Here is a 19,914-nt window from a genome sequence, read left to right as displayed (position 1 = left end):
TGAAGATGAAGATGACAAAGAAATAAAGATGAAGATGAAGATGAAGAAGAAATAAAGATGAATATGAAGATGAAGAAATAAAGATGAAGATGAGGATGAAGAAGAAATTGAGGATGAGGATGAAGATGAAGAAATTGAAGATGAAGAAGAAATTGAAGATGAAGAAATAAAGATGAAGATGAAGAAGAAATTGAAGATGAAGAGGAAATAGAAGATGAAGAAATAAAGATGAAGATGAAGAAGACTCTTCTGTTTGTGTTCCTCTCCTATGTTCACATCTGCCAGTCTCTGAGCAAACCAGACTGAACCGCATTCAACCATCGCTTTATACAAAGCTGGATCAGCAAATGAATGATAGTGAAAACCAGAAGAAATGTCGTACTGTCACGTTCAGTGTTTGTTAGTTCATGTTTGCTTGTTAATTTGACCCAGTTTTCCCAGTGTGTCTCTTTGATCCCGTTCACCTGTGCCTCGTCTGTGATGTCACCTGTGTCTCGTTTCCTTGATTAGTTTCTGTGTATTTAAGCCCTGTGTTTAGTCCTGTCTAGTGGACTGTCGTTGGCTGTATCATGTGTTGGTTGTTCTGTGCCAGAAACGGTTCCTGTCTGTGAGTGTTTTGTTTAATTTTTGAGTTAGTCCAATAAAAATCCTGCTGCATTTAGATCCTGCATCCTTCCCTGCATTGTGACAACTACAAGCTGTATTACATCTTCAAATCCTCCATGGTTTCTTTAACAACACAATTTCTGCAGTCAGATTACAGATCTGATGACAGTGATGATGTTAGTGCAAGAGTGTGACATGTGTTAGTTAAACACGTTCCCACATTTTACTTCATCTCTTTTAATAACTCGACCAGTACATCTAGAAATACAGAGGAAACTCCAACTCAATCCTGAGCGATAATTCGAGATCGAAGATCAAGGCTTTTTCATGTTCTCACGTCTGCGACTGGACCCAGCAAGCGTTGTGTTTAAAAGACGTGTAATAGCGGCCCAAACTCAGCCTGACGTCTAGGCTAAAACAAGGCAAAATTTGGGCTGTCAGTGAAAATTGAATAGACGTCTAAACCATAGCCTAAGAATAGTCATCAATTAGTTAAGAAAAAAAATGAACCCAAATACCCTGTAATCAGTTTACTTTGCTTACATGATGGAATATCATACATCTCGCAAGTTAATTTGGCAAAAACCACATGTAAATGTGTTATTTTGGTTAGAAATGTGTTACTCACAGCCGGACTAAATCGGGTATATAGTTAACCTACTCATAGCCGGACTATATCGGGTCTATAGTTAACCTACTCATAGCCGGACTATATCGGGTCTATAGTTAACCTACTCATAGCCGGACTATATTGGGTCTATAGTTAACCTACTCATAGCCGGACTATATTGGGTCTATAGTTAACCTACTCATAGCCGAACTATATCGGGTCTATAGTTAACCTACTCGTAGCCGGACTATATCGGGTCTATAGTTAACCTACTCATAGCCGAACTATATCGGGTCTATAGTTAACCTACTCATAGCCGAACTATATCGGGTCTATAGTTAACCTACTCATAGCCGGACTATATTGGGTCTATAGTTAACCTACTCATAGCCGAACTATATCGGGTCTATAGTTAACCTACTCATAGCCGAACTATATCGGGTCTATAGTTAACCTACTCATAGCCGAACTATATCGGGTCTATAGTTAACCTACTCATAGCCGAACTATATCGGGTCTATAGTTAACCTACTCATAGCCGAACTATATCGGGTCTATAGTTAACCTACTCATAGCCGGACTATATTGGGTCTATAGTTAACCTACTCGTAGCCGGACTATATTGGGTCTATAGTTAACCTACTCATAGCCGGACTATATCGGGTATATAGTTAACCTACTCATAGCCGGACTATATCGGGTCTATAGTTAACCTACTCGTAGCCGGACTATATCGGGTATATAGTTAACCTACTCGTAGCCGGACTATATTGGGTCTATAGTTAACCTACTCATAGCCGGACTATATCGGGTATATAGTTAACCTACTCGTAGCCGGACTATATCAGGTCTATAGTTAACCTACTCATAGCCGGACTATATCGGGTATATAGTTAACCTACTCATAGCTGGACTATATCGGGTCTATAGTCAACCTACTCAAAGCCGGACTATATCGGGTCTATAGTTAACCTACTCATAGCCGGACTATATCGGGTCTATAGTTAACCTACTCATAGCCGGACTATATCGGGTCTATAGTTAACCTACTCATAGCCGGACTATATCGGGTCTATAGTTAACCTACTCAAAGCTGGACTATATCGAGTCTATAGTGAACCTACTCAAAGCTGGACTATATCGGGTCTATAGTTAACCTACTCATAGCCGAACTATATCGGGTCTCTAGTTAACCTACTCACAGCCAGACTATATCGGGTCTAGAGTTAACCTACTCAAAGCTGGACTATATCGGGTCTATAGTTAACCTACTCATAGCCGAACTATATCGGGTCTATAGTTAACCTACTCAAAGCTGGACTATATCGGAAATATAGTTAACCTACTCATATTTCAGTAATTAGTTACTGAATAATTAGTTCAGTATCAGCTCTCACTCCTGTTTCGAATGCGCATGCGTCGCGTCTGAGCCATTGTTGTCTTTGGAGCTCCATCGATTGATTTATAATTCTTGATTTCTCTTTAAACTCACTTACAACGAACATTTTCTACTTTTCCTCACCTCATAGTTATAACGCGGATTGTTGAGCAGACGCGTCTCAAGCCTAGTGATCCAACGCTGGATACTCTTATAGGTTACGTCCGTGGATCACGGCTGAACGCGTCTTCTCCGCACTCATTTACAAACAAACATTTTTTCGCCTATCGTGCGTCTACTCTACACCCGTACCACTGAAAAGACGGATTATATCCAAGACTTAAGCCATAAATTAGTATTAATATTGATAGCACCACTGGTAGCGTCGTTGCTAACTTAACTTACTGTCCATCTGTTAAAATGGCGAATATATCAAATGTAAGTAGTCTACCTTTTGGTGCAGGTGAGGACACATTTGAGCTGCACGCGGTGCAGTCTGAGCTGGAAGCTGTTGAGAAACAGATCCACGACCTTTTAGTAAGAAAAGCCGAGCTGATAGACCGGCGGTTAGCTCTTGAAACATCACGTGCCGAGGCACACAAATCAGAGATTAACGTTACTAACCCGCTGACTCCGACCTCGTCTACTCCGTGCGTTCCTCAACATCGGTCCCGAACGTCGAGGTCGCGATCAGCCATGGTCTCGTTCACTCCGGCTCCAACATGCCATCACGAAGCCTGGATTTTTCCGCAGCGGAAGTCGCGAGTCAGGTCTAGACCAAGAAAACTCTCTCCGACCCTCCCGGTTTTCGAGATATCCACACAAAACCGCTTCTCCCCTCTTCGCGAAACAGAACGCGATGCTGTGATCATCGGCGATTCCATCGTTCGACACGTACACGTTACGTTAAATAAAAGTAAGGTGCATAGTCACTGCTTTCCTGGTGCTCGTGTTTCTGAAATCGCTGCTCACGTTCCCGAGATTCTGAACGAGCGCGTCGGAACCGTTGTCCTGCACGCGGGAGGGGCCGACATCAGACTGCGCCAGACGGAGGTTCTGAAGAAAGACTTCAGGAATCTGATCGATACGGTACGCAGCACATCGCCTGATATAACGATTATTGTGTCAGGACCGCTTCCCACGTACCGACTAGGTCATGAAAAGTTTAGTAGATTATTTGCGCTTAATGAATGGTTAATGTCATGGTGCAATGAGCAGAAACTTCTCTTTGTAAATAATTGGAATCTGTCTTGGGAGTGTCCTAGGCTTTACCGTGCTGATGGCTTACACCCAAGCAGATTCGGATCGGATCTTCTGTCAGATAACATCTCCAAAATGTTAAATACCTTTTGACTAGTAAACAAAAGTCCAAATCATAGTCTCTGCTGCACCAATTTAACTGATATAAATAGTGTAGAACATTGCATAGAAACTGTGTCTATTCCTCGTTTAGTGAGATCAAATCATAAATCTACTGCAGGATCTAGAAAAAATCTAATTGTTATTAAACCAGAAAATGTTGCTATTGGTAATCAAAAACAATTTTTAAAGCTAGGTCTTCTAAACATTAGATCACTCACACCTAAGGCAGTTATTGTAAATGAAATAGTCACAGATAATAGCTTCGATGTACTTTGCCTTACTGAAACCTGGCTTAAACCAAATGATTATTTTGGTTTAAATGAGTCTACTCCAGCAGGATACTCCTATAAGCACGAGCCCCGTCTGAATGGTCGTGGCGGCGGTGTTGCAACAATCTATAGAGATTTTCTCAATGTTACTCAGAAAACGGGTTATAAGTTTATTTCATTTGAAGTACTTGTACTAAATGTTACGCTCTTAGATGTTCGAAAAACATCCCTATTATCTCTAGCCTTGGCTACCGTATATAGACCGCCTGGGCCTTACGCTGATTTCCTAAAAGAGTTTGCAGATTTTCTCTCAGACCTATTAGTTAACTTCGATAAAGCATTAATTGTTGGAGACTTTAATATCCATGTAGATAATCAAAATGATGCGTTAGGGGCTGCGTTTACAGATTTATTAAACTCCTTTGGGGTCAAGCAAAACATTACCGGACCGACTCATCGATTTAATCATACACTCGATTTAATTATATCACATGGAACCGATCCAACCGATATAGATATCATTCCACAAAGTGACGATGTCACTGACCATTACATGGTAACTTGCATATTACGTACTCCTGTAATATATCATGCTGCGCCGCATTATCGATTAGGCAGAACAATCCTTCCATCCACCATAGATAATTTTTCAAACAGCTTATCGGATCTGTCTCAGCTGCTCAGTGAACCCAAACAAACAGATGAACTTGAGGAATTAACTAGCACTATGAGCACCATTCTCTCTGGATCATTGGATATTGTTGCGCCCATTAGATTAAAAAAGGTCAGAGAGAAAAGTAAAGCACCATGGTACAACAATACTACGCGTGTTCTAAAGAGAGAAACCCGTAATTTAGAGCGTAAATGGAAACAAACCAACTTAGAGGTCTTTAGAATCGCATGGAAAGACAGTATGTCACGTTATAAAAAGGCCCTTAAAGCGGCCAGGGCTGAGCATCTACGCAAACTAATAGAAAACAACCATAACAATCCTAAGTTCTTATTTAACACCGTGGCGAGACTAACAAATAAACAGATGTCTCCTGAACAAAATATTCCATTACAGTTTAGTAGTAATGATTTCATGAAGTTCTTCACTGAGAAAATAGAAAACATCAGAACCACAATTGTAAACGTTCAATCCTCAATCGCGCCTTATAATTCAGCCTCAATTATCACCCCGCAAGAACAATTACAGTGCTTTACAACTATAGAACAAAAAGAGTTAAATAAACTTTTTACTTCATCTAAAACAACAACATGTTTACTAGATCCTATACCAACTAAGCTATTGAAAGAAGTGTTACCTGTAGTGGAAGAGCCTCTCCTCAATATTATTAACTCGTCTTTATCTTTAGGTTATGTTCCAAAAACATTTAAACTGGCAGTTATAAAACCTCTCATTAAGAAACCACAATTAGATCCGAATAATCTAGTAAATTATAGACCCATTTCAAATCTACCTTTTATGTCTAAAATACTAGAAAAAGTTGTGTCCGCTCAACTGGGCTCTTTCTTACAAGAAAATGACACCTATGAAAAGTTTCAGTCTGGGTTCAGGCCGCATCATAGCACTGAAACTGCGCTCGTTAAAATCACAAATGATTTACTTTTAGCTTCTGACCAAGGCTGTATCTCAATATTAGTTTTACTTGATCTTAGTGCTGCGTTCGATACTATAGATCATACAATACTCTTAGATCGGCTACAAAACTATACCGGTGTTCAAGGACAAGCATTAAGCTGGTTTAGATCGTATTTATCTGACCGCTACCATTTTGTTTATTTAAATGGAGAAAAATCTATCATAACTCCAGTAAACTATGGAGTGCCGCAGGGATCTGTGTTAGGCCCTCTATTATTCTCAATATATATGCTGCCACTTGGAAATATTATAAGGAAACATGGAATTAGTTTCCATTGTTATGCTGATGACACTCAAATTTATATTTCATCACGGCCAGATGAAAAAGCTAAATTATCCAAATTGACAGAGTGTGTTAAAGATATAAAAGATTGGATGACGCATAATTTTCTTTTATTAAATCCAGACAAGACAGAGGTACTACTTATCGGTTCAAAAAACCACCCACAAAACCTCTCACAATACAACTTTAACATAGTAGGATGTCCTGTTACTTCATCCTCTACAGTAAAAGACCTGGGTGTTATATTAGACTGCAACCTGTCTTTTGAAAATCATATTTCATATGTTACAAGAACAGCCTTTTTCCACCTTAGAAACATTGCTAAGCTACGTAATATGCTACCTGTTTCTGATGCAGAAAAGTTAGTTCATGCATTCATGACCTCGAGACTAGATTACTGTAATGCGTTATTAGCCGGTTGTCCTGCATCCTCAATAAACAAGCTACAGTTAGTCCAAAATGCCGCCGCTAGAGTTCTAACTAGATCAAGAAAATATGATCATATAACACCGATTTTATCATCCCTACATTGGTTACCTATAAAGTCCCATATTAATTACAAGGTATTGCTACTGACTTATAAAGCCCTAAACGGCTTAGCTCCAGTCTATTTAACGGATCTTCTATCGCCCTATAATCCATCGCGCTCTTTAAGGTCACTAAATTCGAGGCTTTTGGTCATACCTAGGATATCTAGGTCCACCAAAGGAGGGAGAGCATTTTCACATTTAGCACCAAAACTCTGGAATAGTCTTCCGGATACTGTTCGTTGCTCAGACTCGCTCTCCCAGTTTAAAACTAGATTAAAGACGCATCTCTTCAGCCAGGCATTCATATAATACTTTTAATCTTACAGTTAAATCCGACCTCTAGCATATAAACGCCAGAGGAGAACTGGCCCCCGACTGAGCCCGGGTTCTCCCAAGGTTTTTTTTTTTTCTCCATTAGGTCACCTGATGGAGTTTTTCGGTTCCTTGCCACTGTTGCCTTTGGCTTGCTCAGTTGGGGATATTTGGGGATATTTAATTGAATTAATCAATCAACGATACTATTGATCAGCATTACCAAACGTAGACGTTCCACTAGAAACAAACATTGATGTATTGTTCTAATTTATTACTGTGAAGCTGCTTTGATACAACCTGTGTTGTGAAAAGCGCTATATAAATAAACTTGACTTGACTTGACTTGACTCATAGCCGAACTATATCGGGTCTATAGTTAACCTACTCAAAGCTGGACTATATCGGGTATATAGTTAACCTACTCATAGCCGGACTATATCGGGTATATAGTTAACCTACTCAAAGCTGGACTATATCGGGTCTAAAGTTAACCTACTCATAGCCGGACTATATCGGGTCTATAGTTAACCTACTCATAGCTGGACTATATCGGGTCTATAGTTAACCTACTCAAAGCTGGACTATATCGAGTCTATAGTGAACCTACTCAAAGCTGGACTATATCGGGTCTATAGTTAACCTACCCATAGCCGAACTATATCGGGTCTATAGTTAACCTACTCACAGCCAGACTATATCGGGTCTAGAGTTAACCTACTCAAAGCTGGACTATATCGGGTCTATAGTTAACCTACTCATAGCCGAACTATATCGGGTCTATAGTTAACCTACTCAAAGCTGGACTATATCGGGTCTATAGTTAACCTACTCATAGCCGGACTATATCGGGTATATAGTTAACCTACTCAAAGCTGGACTATATCGGGTCTAAAGTTAACCTACTCATAGCCAGACTATATCGGGTCTATAGTTAACCTACTCATAGCTGGACTATATCGGGTCTATAGTTAACCTACTCAAAGCTCTACTATATCGAGTCTATAGTGAACCTACTCAAAGCTGGACTATATCGGGTCTATAGTTAACCTACTCATAGCCGAACTATATCGGGTCTATAGTTAAACTACTCACAGCCAGACTATATCGGGTCTAGAGTTAACCTACTCAAAGCTGGACTATATCGGGTCTATAGTTAACCTACTCATAGCCGAACTATATCGGGTCTATAGTTAACCTACTCAAAGCTGGACTATATCGGAAATATAGTTAACCTACTCAAAGCTGGACTATATCGGGTCTATAGTTAACCTACTCATAGCCGAACTATATCGGGTCTATAGTTAACCTACTCACAGCCAGACTATATCGGGTCTAGAGTTAACCTACTCAAAGCTTGACTACATCGGGTCTTTAGTTAACCTACTCATAGCCGGACTATATCGGGTCTATAGTTAACCTACTCATAGCCGGACTATATCGGGTCTATAGTTAACCTACTCATAGCCGAACTATATCGGGTCTATAGTTAACCTACTCATAGCTGGACTATATCGGGTCTATAGTTAACCTACTCATAGCCGGACTATATCGGGTCTATAGTTAACCTACTCATAGCTGGACTATATCGGGTCTATAGTTAACCTACTCATAGCCGAACTATATCGGGTTTATAGTTAACCTACTCACAGCCAGACTATATCGGGTCTAGAGTTAACCTAATCAAAGCTGGACTATATCGGGTCTATAGTTAACCTACTCATAGCCGAACTATATCGGGTCTATAGTTAACCTACTCAAAGCTGGACTATATCGGAAATATAGTTAACCTACTCATAGCCGAACTATATCGGGTCTATAGTTAACCTACTCAAAGCTGGACTATATCGGGTATATAGTTAACCTACTCATAGCCGGACTATATCGGGTATATAGTTAACCTACTCAAAGCTGGACTATATCGGGTCTAAAGTTAACCTACTCATAGCCGAACTATATCGGGTCTATAGTTAACCTACTCACAGCCAGACTATATCGGGTCTAGAGTTAACCTACTCAAAGCTGGACTATATCGGGTCTATAGTTAACCTACTCATAGCCGAACTATATCGGGTCTATAGTTAACCTACTCAAAGCTGGACTATATCGGAAAAATAGTTAACCTACTCATAGCCGAACTATATCGGGTCTATAGTTAACCTACTCAAAGCTGGACTATATCGGGTATATAGTTAACCTACTCATAGCCGGACTATATCGGGTATATAGTTAACCTACTCAAAGCTGGACTATATCGGGTCTAAAGTTAACCTACTGTAGGAGCCATGTTTTTCTTTTAGTTTTTCCCCCAACCACTGGAGGGTTGAATTCATTGTTTGGGTGTTCTGCCTGTGGCCTGGGGTTATTTAAGGTCAACTGTTTGTCACTCAGGTGTGGGATGATTGAGGAGGCGAACAGTTTTTTACTGTGTTCAAATGACAGGCGTTTGTCTAAAAGGAAGACAAATAAATGTTCAACTTTAACAATGAGAGTGTGATCATGAGCCTTATTGAATTCACGTAAGAAAGTAAGCTATCAGTCATCAACCAGTAGCATTTAGTGGTACTTAGTCGCTACATTAGGTAAAAAACTGCCTCGGTAGGAAGAAGTCCAGACTCGTTTGCACTGCGAGACGCCGAACCAAGGGCTATTGGAGCCACCTGGATTAATCGCAGCAACAAGCGTCAGGAAGGAGGCTTCACAGGAACAAGCTAAAGGAGCTAATGGAAATACCTGCAGTGGCACGCAGCAGGATCTGAGTTACACTGGAGACATCGCAGCAACAGGTGTCCGGAGGCTGCACGGGATGACACCGGATCGAGCTATTGGAGCAACCGGGATTTCCAGCAGCGGACATCGGAGGATCAAATGCCGGCCAACGCACCATTGTGGTATGTGGTTCAGCGCTGTTTATGAATGGCCATTCGATTTATTGTGTGCACACGTACAAGCGTAAAACCAATGCATTGGTAGCAGTCTTGCGATCGCCGTAAAATGTGTCACGTCGATACGTGACGTCTGCGTTGATACAAAGTATCCGTGTCGTGCGTTTATAAACAAACAATTGACTTTTGGCCAATATGGCAGAAGAAAAGAGAACTGATAAGACTTTGGCAAATGAACTGAACTTTAATGAGCGTGAAAATGCTTCAAAGGTACATGGTGGGACAGAGAAAAAAAGAGAGGTTAAATTAACAGCCAAGGCTTTCTTGGAGAAAATAAGTCATTTAGAACATGAAAGAAAGACCAAAATAAATAAACTTTCTAAATTAAGGCAAAGCATTACTGCATTAAAAGGAAATAAAGAGTGTGTAAACGAGGTTCAAAATGAATTTAAAAGGTTTCTGTGTTTGTCTGAAGAATCACACCAGGTACACAAAGTGTTGTTGGATTTATTGCCTGTTGATGAAGCACAAAAACATGAAATATGGTATCAAGCTAAAATGTTAAATGTACATGATTTTGTTGCTGATACTCAGAAATGGTTGGTTGAATCTCAAGGTTGCACAGCTGTTTTATTTGATGCTGAACAGAATGTGGTACAACTTCAAGGTGAACCTGTTACTGGAAATGACTTTGAGAATGCAGAAGCTTCTGCCGCTCCTGCTAAGGAAACAGACAGTAACATCGGAATTGGCAATGAAGTTCAATATAAAGATGCAGGTGATGGTACGGAAGAAAAAGAGCCTCAAATTGAACCTCAAGACAGCATCTCAAATGTTTCTTTAAGAACTTCTGTGAAATCACAGCATCTAATGGGTTCCTCAATTACAAATTCCTCTTCTAGTAGCAAATCATCCACAGCTTCTGAACGCATCCGAGCAGAGGTAGAAAGAGCTGCACTCTTGGCGCGTGCTGCTGCTTTAAAGGAAAAGCATGCTCTGGAAGACCAGGAATATCTGTTAAAGAGGAAAAAAGAACAACTCGAGCTGGAAACTAAAATATCTGTTGCTAATGCGAAGTTAGCGGTGCTTCAGGGCAGTAGTAGCAGAGGCAGTAGTAGCAGAGGCAGCATGGCTTCCAAGCACTCTGATGGAATGGAGTCTTATGTCAGAAAGGGGGCCAAGCCCAAAGTCAAGCCTACTCTGCTCAATCCTCATGCACCACCATTTGCTTACAAGGCTTCACAGCAGCACGCATCTGTTCAGCCGCCGGAGAAACATGCTGAGCCTTTGGTGGTTAAAGAAGTTGCAGCTGATCCAAGTGCAGCCTATAACCGTCACGGCCCAGCTTGTAAAGGCGACACTGTATCAAAGCCTCTTGTATCACAAACAAGGTCATCTTATGTCACAAGTCCTGTACCCCCTTCTTTTACATTGCCTACAAACTCAACTGACACTCAAGATACCTCACCTCTACAAAGTCAAAACAAACCAACAGGAGACCTCTACAGTGTGTTGAAACAACAGAATGACATAACAGCTCTTCTCGTTCAAATGCAAACAGCCCAGTTACTGCCACACAGGGAAATCCCTACCTATGATGGAGATCCACTTCAATTTAATTCATTTATGAAAGCCTTTGAGCACTGTGTGGAGGCAAAGACCAGCTGTAAAGGAGACTGTCTGTACTACCTTGAGCAGTACACCAGAGGACAACCAAGAGACATGGTACGCAGTTGTCTTCACATGACAGCAGAAAAGGGATATGCTGTAGCCAAACAGTTGCTCAAGGAACATTTTGGAAATGAATTCAACATAACTGCAGCTTATATGGAAAAGGTCACCAGCTGGCCAATTATCAAAAGTGAGGATGTTAAAGCACTAAAAGCATATGGACTTTTCCTTCGTGAGTGCTGCAATGCTATGGAGGAGTTACGATACTTGGAGGAATTAAGCATGTCAGCTAACATGAAGATTCTGATTCAAAAGTTTCCCTACAAACTCAGAGAAAAGTGGAGGGCAAAGGCAAATGAAATCTTGGAACGAACTGGTCAAAGGGCACGTTTCCCACACATTGTTGACTTCATTGAGCAGCAGATCAGGATTACTTCAGACCCAGTTTTTGGAGTCATTCAGGACACTCCACCTGTTAAAGGAATAATGAAACCAAGCAATCCTCAAATGAAATCACAGTTGAAAAGAAACATCTTTGCCACTCATGTTTCTGTTAAGGATGGATACAAAATGGTTGCTTACAAAGATAAAGAGGATTCCACCAAAATAAACCTTTCTTGCTTGTACTGTGCACAGGATGGTCATGTATTGGAACACTGCCATCAACTAGGAAAAAGTGCACACCGGGAAAAATTAGACTTTCTAAAGGAGAAAGGTCTATGCTTCGGCTGCTTAAACACAGGACACATGAGTAAGAGTTGTGATAAGCGCATCACTTGCAAACACTGCAGTCAAATGCACCCTAGTATTCTGCATATTGGACAAAAGGAAAGAAGTAATCAGAAGGATATGGATTACCTCAAGAGATCTTCTGTAAGCTGCAAACCCTCCTCCACCTGTGGTCATACAGGGGCTGGGCACCATAATGGTATTCTTCCCATCTTGCCTGTTCAAGTGAAGAGTTCAAAGGGAACTACAGTTATTAAAACATATGCTTTTCTAGATGCAGGGAGTACAGACACTTTCTGCTCACAAAAGCTTCTTAATAAGTTAAACATTCAAGGACGAAATGCTCAGATTCATCTTCGCACCATGGGTCATAACAAAACCGTGACAACGTCCATCATTAAAGGCCTGGAGATTTCAGGATTATCTGGCAAACATTTCTATCAACTTCCTTGTGTGTTCACTCAAGAAGGGATGCCCGTCTCCACAGACAACATCATCAGTGAAAAGGAGCTAGCTAAATGGCCTTATTTGAAAGACATTAAAGTTCCACATATAAATGCTGATGTGGATCTTCTTGTTGGCACCAATGCATCCAAGCTGATGGAACCGTGGGAGGTAGTTAACAGCCAGGCTGATGGGCCCTACGCAGTCAAAACTTTGCTAGGATGGGTCATAAATGGCTCGGTACAAGGTTGCAATGATAGTGAGACTGGCTGCCCATCAGTTCACGTTAACAGGACTGTAGTTGACAGAATTGAGGAGCTGTTAACCAGCCAGTATAACTATGACTTCAACGAAAGGTCTGCTACAGAGCAAGAGGAAATGTCAAGAGAGGAAAAAAGGTTCCTAGACATAATGGAACGCTCTGCCAAACTTGAAATTGGACACTACAAATTACAACTGCCCTTTAGAAGGGAAGATGTCACAATGCCAAACAACATCTCTGTTGCCTTGCAACGCATCCTTGGTTTAAAAAGGAAACTGCAAAGAAATACAAGCTTTCATGAAGAATACACAAACTTCATCACTGATGCCATCAATAATGGCTATGCTGAACAGGTACCGCAGCATCAGTTACTGGCGATAAAAGGCAAAGTGTGGTACATACCACACCATGGTGTATACCACCCAAGGAAACATAAGCTACGAGTTGTGTTTGATTGTGGAGCTGCATATAAAGGGGTTTCACTCAACAGTCAACTTTTGCAAGGTCCCAACCTAACAAGCTCGTTGGTAGGGGTCCTGATGCGATTCAGACAAGAACACGTGGCCTTAATGGCTGACATAAAGGCCATGTTCCATCAAGTACAGGTAACTGAGGAACATGTGGATTTTTTGCGTTTTTTGTGGTGGCCTGAAGGTAATCTGGAACAAGACCTGAAAGAATATCGCATGACTGTGCATTTATTTGGAGCAGTTTCCTCCCCAAGCTGCGCTTGCTTTGCACTCAGAAAGACTGCTGAGGATAACAAGACCAACTTTTCACTAGACGTGATTGAAACAGTCACCAGAAATTTCTACGTGGACGACCTTCTAAAGAGCCTGCCTTCCGAGGAGGATGCTGTCGCCATGGTTAAGGACCTCATAACCATTTGCAGTGGAGGGGGATTCACTCTAACCCAATGGATCAGCAACAGCCGAGAGGTACTTCAAAGTATTCCAGGAGAGTTAAGGTCTCAAACTCTGAAGGAGCTGGACTTAGCCAGAGATGAGCTGCCTGTGGACAGGGCTTTAGGCTTGCAGTGGTGCATCGAGACGGACAGTTTCAAGTTTAAAGTCAAAGTCAAGGAGAAGCCTTCTACCAAAAGGGGTATGCTATCAATAATCAGCTCCATCTATGATCCCCTAGGATTCCTAGCACCTATCATACTCCCAGCCAAACTGCTGTTACAGGAACTATGCCGGATGAAATGTGACTGGGACGATCCTATACCTTCAGCATTCCAAGAAAAGTGGAACAAGTGGCTGAAAGATCTGGAAAAGTTGGCAGATTTCCAGGTCAATAGGTGCATCAAGCCTGATGGATTTGGCAAGGTGGCTTGTGCCCAGTTGCATCATTTCTCTGATGCTAGTGAGAAGGGCTACGGCACAGCTACATATATCAGAATGCAAAGCATGGACAAAAGGATTCATGTTTCTTTCTTGTATGGCAAAGCAAGAGTAGCTCCGCTTAAGCCTGTTACCATTCCTCGCCTAGAGCTCACTGCTGCTGTTGTTGCAGTGAGAGTAGACAAAATGCTTCAAACAGAGCTCCAGCTGCCATTAATGAAAGCCTGCTTTTGGACTGACAGCACATCAGTTTTAAAGTACATAAAAAATGAGGACAGGAGGTTTCAAACATTCATTGCAAATAGAGTAGCTACAATCACGAGTAGCTCTGAAGTTTCACAATGGAGATATGTACCTTCGACTCTAAACCCTGCAGATGATGCATCTCGGGGAACAAAGGCAGATGGTCTTTGGAAACAAAGATGGATGGAATGCCCCGAATTTCTTTGGGAACCTGAAGGAAAATGGCCAAAGTCACCTTTAGATTTAAGTGTGACTGTTGATGACCCAGAGTTAAAAAGGAATCCCATAATCAACGTAACCCTCATCAACACAAATGCCACTTCGCAACTAATATCTTTTTTCTCAGACTGGCAAAGATTAAAGGTGGCGGTTGCTTGGATCCTCCAGCTGAAAAGAGCTCTATCGAAACTGTGTAAAAAGAGAAAGGAACTTCAGCTTGCAAGTGCTAATGGAACACAAGTACTGAATGTGACAAAAGAGATGCAAGCCTTCAAAGATTCACTGGGAAATCAAAAGTTGTCTTTAAAAAATCTTGCAGAAGCCGAGACAGCCATAGTTGCCTTTTGTCAGCAAGAAAGATTCCCAGATGAAATTGCTGCATTGACCTCCAAGAATCCAGTAATACCCAGGAGTAGTAGCATCTACAGAATGGACCCTGTGCTGGAGGGAGGACTTCTGCGTGTTGGGGGCCGGCTGAGCAAAGCAGCTATTCCTGAGGGCATAAAACATCCCCTCATTCTGTCAAAAGACCAACACATCGCCTACCTTATCCTCCAGCATTACCATTTGCAGCTTGGTCATGGAGGCAGAAGTCATGTTCTTTCTTCTGTAAGGAGAAAGTTTTGGATCACAAATGGCATTTCGGCTGTGAAAAAGGTCATAACAAAATGTCTATTCTGCAAGCTGCATGGAGGAAGGACAAGTGAACAGAAGATGGCAGACCTGCCCAAGGAAAGAGTGGTTCCTGATCTACCGCCATTCACCAACGTCGGCGTAGATTATTTTGGGCCAATTGATATAAAAAGAGGGCGCAACATAGTGAAGCGATATGGAGTGTTGTTTACTTGCATGACAAGTAGGGCTGTGCACCTCGAAGTGGCTTACTCTTTGGACACTGACTCTTGCATAAATGCTTTGCGGAGGTTCATCTCTCGGAGAGGACAAGTGTCACACATGAGATCAGATAATGGCACCAATTTCGTGGGAGCAGAAAGAGAGCTTCGTGAAGCCTTAGCCGCTTTAAACCATCACCGGATTGAGAAAGCCATGTCTCATAGAGAAATAAAGTGGAGTTTTAACCCGCCATCTGGATCACATCATGGTGGTGTCTGGGAGCGCCTCATACGCATGGTCAGAAAGATTCTGCATTCTGTGCTGCGGCAGCAAACATTGGATGATGAGGGATTTCATACTGTACTATGTGAAGCTGAAGCAATACTCAATGATCGCCCCATCACAAAGTTGTCAGAGGATCCTAACGACCTTGAGGCTTTAACACCCAACCACTTACTTCTCCTGAAAGGGAAACCAGTTCTCCCACCAGGACTTTTTGACAAAAAGGATCTGTATTCCAGGAAAAGATGGAAACAAGTTCAGTACATCTCTGACCTCTTTTGGAAACGATGGATCAGAGAGTACTTACCACTGCTACAAGAACGGCAGAAATGGACCAAGGAGAAGAGGAGTTTCATGCCTGGAGACATTGTTGTTGTTATGGACTCCACAACACCAAGAGGATCTTGGGTGCTTGGCAGAATTTTGAAAACCTTTCCGGATAAGAAGGGTCTGGTCCGAGTGGTTAGCCTCCAAACCAAAACAAACGTGATTGAAAGACCTGTTACAAAAATATGTTTATTATGTGAAGCTACATCTTGATGTAATATGAGATGAATGTCATGCAAAAACTTTGACTACACTGATTGTGTATTGGAATATTGATTTTCTTTCATTATTATGGCTCCTTTTAAGTTAAGTTTTGTTAATTGCTATGTCTTTTGCCACACGCAATTAGGGGCTGGCATGTAGGAGCCATGTTTTTCTTTTAGTTTTTCCCCCAACCACTGGAGGGTGGTGTTTTCATTGTTTGGGTGTTCTGCCTGTGGCCTGGGGTTATTTAAGGTCAACTGTTTGTCACTCAGGTGTGGGATGATTGAGGAGGCGAACAGTTTTTTACTGTGTTCAAATGACAGGCGTTTGTCTAAAAGGAAGACGAATAAATGTTCAACTTTAACAATGAGAGTGTGATCATGAGCCTTATTGAATTCACGTAAGAAAGTAAGCTATCAGTCATCAACCAGTAGCATTTAGTGGTACTTAGTCGCTACACCTACTCATAGCCGGACTATATCGGGTCTATAGTTAACCTACTCAAAGCTGGACTATATCGGGTCTATAGTTAACCTACTCATAGCCGAACTATATCGGGTCTATAGTTAACCTACTCAAAGCTGGACTATATCGGAAATATAGTTAACCTACTCATAGCCGAACTATATCGGGTCTATAGTTAACCTACTCACAGCCAGACTATATCGGGTCTAGAGTTAACCTACTCAAAGCTGGACTATATCGGGTCTATAGTTAACCTACTCATAGCCGAACTATATCGGGTCTATAGTTAACCCACTCAAAGCCGGACTATATCGGAAATATAGTTAACCTACTCATAGCCAAACTATATCGGGTCTATAGTTAACCTACTCAAAGCTGGACTATATCGGGTATATAGTTAACCTACTCATAGCCGGACTATATCGGGTATATAGTTAACCTACTCAAAGCTGGACTATATCGGGTCTAAAGTTAACCTACTCATAGCTGGACTATATCGGGTCTATAGTTAACTTACTCATAGCTGGACTATATCGGGTCTATAGTTAACCTACTCAAAGCTGGACTATATCGAGTCTATAGTGAACCTACTCAAAGCTGGACTATATCGGGTCTATAGTTAACCTACTCATAGCCGAACTATATCGGGTCTATAGTTAACCTACTCACAGCCAGACTATATCGGGTCTAGAGTTAACCTACTCAAAGCTGGACTATATCGGGTCTATAGTTAACCTACTCATAGCCGAACTATATCGGGTCTATAGTTAACCTACTCAAAGCTGGACTATATCGGAAATATAGTTAACCTACTCATAGCCGAACTATATCGGGTCTATAGTTAACCTACTCAAAGCTGGACTATATCGGAAATATAGTTAACCTACTCATAGCCGAACTATATCGGGTCTATAGTTAACCTACTCAAAGCTGGACTATATCGGGTATATAGTTAACCTACTCATAGCCGGACTATATCGGGTATATAGTTAACCTACTCAAAGCTGGACTATATCGGGTCTAAAGTTAACCTACTCATAGCCGGACTATATCGGGTCTATAGTTAACCTACTCATAGCTGGACTATATCGGGTCTATAGTTAACCTACTCAAAGCTGGACTATATCGTGTCTATAGTGAACCTACTCAAAGCTGGACTATATCGGGTCTATAGTTAACCTGCTCATAGCCGAACTATATCAGGTCTATAGTTAACCTACTCACACCCAGACTATATCGGGTCTAGAGTTAACCTACTCAAAGCTGGACTATATCGGGTCTATAGTTAACCTACTCATAGCCGAACTATATCGGGTCTATAGTTAACCTACTCAAAGCTGGACTATATCGGAAATATAGTTAACCTACTCATAGCTGAACTATATCGGGTCTATAATTAACCTACTCAAAGCTGGACTATATCGGGTATATAGTTAACCTACTCATAGCCGGACTATATCGGGTCTATAGTTAACCTACTCAAAGCTGGACTATATCGGGTCAATAGTTAACCTAGACGCTGAAATGATGGCTATTGCTTGCTGGGAAACCTCAGATCGTATAACTTGTGCAATACATCTGATTAAATCTGGCCAGAGTGTTTCTGAGATGAGATCTGAATATTCAACACGATTGTGCCAGAGAAACATTACTACTGTACACACTTGTGTTTTTTCAGTTGTTCTAACTAACACTTTTTGTTCACTTTATCTTAATGTCTTAATTATAAAAATTATAATCTGTACTATTCACACACTTTGCCTTTGTTACTCAGAAAACCCAAGTTAAGATTTATTGATTGGTTTGAATGCCATTTTGTCATAAAAAAAATAAATAAAAAAAAATAGACAACAGTTCACTCATTTCCTCCACTTCTGCACTTCTTTTATTTCTCTATTCATTAATTTCCCAAAGTCATCTTAACGTTGTATTGTCAATACAACTGAACATTTTGAGAGAACATCCCAGGTTGACTTTATAATTTGATGTTGATTTCCTGAAAGGGTTTGCTAGTCACTATTATGGTGATCAGTGTTCCTCGTTTTAGGCTTCGTTTATATTGGTGGTTCTCAACAGGGGCGGTACCACCCCCCAGGGGGCATTCAGAGAACAACGGGGGGCGTTGGAAGCAAGATTTTTGAAAGGGGGGCGTTCAGGTGTTAATGGGGGGCGTTCACGAGTTTAAATATGTAACGCAAATTTTTGTTAATTTACTTTTATTCATTTTAAGCATTTAGTAATTTATTTGTAATAAACACTTTAAGTGGGCTATTTAAAAAGTGTTAGGACTATGTTTTTGTTAAACGATGTTGTAAAACATGCGCAGAGTGTGATATCATATTGTGTGTGGTGTGCACGCGCATCTATGGTGCGGGTGAAAGAATATCTCAGCAGAGCTCCAAAAAAAAAAAAATAACATTCGTCCGCAGCCGCTCTACTCAAGTCCACCGTCAGTGTTGTAGGCACTAGACAGGTTTTTTGTGTTCATTTCTATTGCATTATGATTGAAAGCAGTATCAATAATGTCAAAAATATGATGTGTTGAGTGTGAATGTATGAGTGTTCTCACCGCGCGCGCTTGTTGTGATTCGCAGAGTTTTGACGAGTTGTATTTTAACGACTTGACATTATTTCTTATTTAAAATTTCTTATTCTTATTCTAAAATCTTCCAGTTTAAAGCGACATATAGCCTATCGTTACTTTTGCAACGACTCTATTATTTTTCCAGTCACAGACCAGCGCTCAAGCACTGACTAGAATCCAGCGCTGACAAGAATCAGAAATGCTCAAAAATGGGTTTCACGCTGACAACAATCTGGCGGTGCCTAGAATCACCCAGCGGAGGAATGGAAAGTTGGCAAGCCATTAAAAAGTATTGATTTAAGAAACACTTATATTTTTTCAAATATTTTCAATAAATCATGTTCCCATTCACTCTGGCGACGAATTTTAAAATGAATTAAACTTTTACATTTTTAGGCATTAATTCCAATCCCTAATGCCAAAATGT

Source organism: Scardinius erythrophthalmus (genome assembly GCF_964197995.2).
Source record: "Scardinius erythrophthalmus genome assembly, chromosome: 5".
NCBI classification, from domain to species: domain Eukaryota; kingdom Metazoa; phylum Chordata; class Actinopteri; order Cypriniformes; family Leuciscidae; genus Scardinius; species Scardinius erythrophthalmus.
Note: the sequence above shows the minus strand (reverse complement) of the source record.